General features: G+C 39.1%; 1 non-coding gene across 1 annotated transcript; it reads right to left on the bottom strand.

Annotated features, from left to right (window-relative positions):
* Nucleotides 1–292: 292 nt before the first annotated feature.
* LOC122454647 lies at nt 293–396 on the bottom strand. The gene has a single exon (XR_006273465.1). It is a non-coding gene; the product is annotated as a U6 spliceosomal RNA (small nuclear RNA).
* Between the last annotated feature and the right edge of the window lie 1,596 nt (nt 397–1,992).

Below are 1,992 nucleotides of genomic sequence, written 5' to 3'. Positions count from 1 at the left end.
ATCACTCCTTCTTACTACACAAGATTCTTATTACCAGAGGTGAAAGTCAAATTGTTTCTGACTCTTTGTGACCCCATGAGTGTTTTGCCCAGAGAGTGTTTTGCCTATGTTCTCCTCTAGGAGTTTTATAGTTTCCAGTCTTACAATATTATATAAGCTATAGGTGTACCATATTATCTTATACACAGTAGTTGGACTTCTTACTCTCCTCCCCTGTCATATCTCCCCCCGCCCCACTAGTAACACCTAATTTCTTCCCCGTATCTGTGAGTCTGCTTCTTTTTTTGTTATAAAAACCATGGAGAGCAGTACAAATGTTTGTGTCATCCTTGCACTGGGGTCATGCTAACCTCTGTATAATTCCAGTTTTAGGGCATGTGCTGCAGAGGCAAGCACCGAAATATTCTCAATACTTATCAAACCTACAGCTCAATTATTCCTCTTTATTAAATGACTTATTTAAACACATTTAACCACAGTGGGGCTTATATACAGTAAATCACCTCAAAATGTATGAAGAAATAAATTCCAATTTAGTGAACTGAACTCTTATTAAATAAAATATAAAGATGGGCAATTCAAAAGAAACAAATTTTTTCTTTCAGCTAACACAGCAAAATAAAAGGCTGTTTTTTTAAATACCTGTATTAATTTTGATGTATGTAACAAATTTGCAAATGCTTTTTATCATTATTATGATTAGTAGTTTATTTTTAGTAGTTCTTATGTCAATTTGATATAGTTACCACCGTTTCCGACTATTTAAAAAATTGTCCTCATTTTTATTTCCAGTTCCAAATTTGTCAGGAGCAAAGAAAAGTATAATCTCAAGTGTGACTTACTCCCAAACCTACAGAAATCTGTGATGTGGAAGGATTTTCTTCGATCCGACAGGCGTGGCATTTTGATGACGTGAAAGTGCTCATTGAATGTGGGGTCTGCACAGCCCTGAGTTCATCAGGATCAGCTTCCTGCAGAAGCATGTTTCAGAGTTTGAGAAGTGCATAGCACCTGGAAAGTTGATAGTAATATGCTAACTCCTAAGCTGAGTGGAAGAAACTCCCATGTAAAATATAAGAGTCTTTTTTGCTCTCCATTGGTATGTATTTAATTTTTTAAAAAATTATCCAAGGGAAAAAAAGCCAAAACAACAACAACAACAACAAAAACAGGTGCTACATTCCTTACCATGTGCTTTAGAAAGGATTTTCCACGCGCGCGTCTGGAGAAGGTCATCTCTGAGACGTGCACGCCGGCCCTTCATTAGGTCTCTGCTTGCATTCATATTTAACTTCTTTCATTCTGTGGCCTTTATTAGCTGAACTCCTGGAGCTTGTAGCACATTTTAAACAGCAACACTGGGAGGATGTAAATGCAGAATAATGTATCAGGACTCAAATTTGCATGGTCAAATGTCAAAAAAATTAGGCCTTCCCCAGAACCATGTCAAGAGAAATAACGTAAGTGGGCAAACTCAACAGCAGGCATGCCATTATCATTTAGCAAAAGCTGTCATCACCGCCAGCCAGTGGAAGCAGTGGTCATTAGCTGGAGCTCTACCGGGGGATGCTGTGATTCTTTCTTTTCCTTTTTTTTTTTTTTTAAGATTTTTATTTTTCCCCATCATCTGACAGTATTTCACGGAACCCTGCAATGCCATGCTGCCTTCCTGACAGGGAAGTCAGGAGATGGGGGCTGGTGTCTTTGGAGTGGGAGGCGTGGAGGGCTAAGGAGAAAAATCCATAATCGTCCACTGTCAGCTAGCGGGTGCAGGAATTGCATTACCTATCGGATAAATACTCATTAAGAGTAATCACTTTATTTCAGCCCTGTAATGACATTAACAAGCTTGGAATACAGGGAATTACACGAGTCGGAACAAATAATTGAATATTCCACTGCGGAGGGAACACAGCACAAGCCTGCCTTCACGTCCTGCCGTCTCTGAAGCTAGCACAAGCGTGCGATTAGATAATAGGCTTAAACAGCATT

This window comes from Cervus canadensis, chromosome 16 (assembly GCF_019320065.1).
Source record: "Cervus canadensis isolate Bull #8, Minnesota chromosome 16, ASM1932006v1, whole genome shotgun sequence".
Classification (NCBI taxonomy): Eukaryota; Metazoa; Chordata; class Mammalia; order Artiodactyla; family Cervidae; genus Cervus; species Cervus canadensis.
The sequence above is the reverse complement of the archived record's forward strand: the minus strand, read 5'-3'. Positions and strand labels throughout refer to the sequence as shown.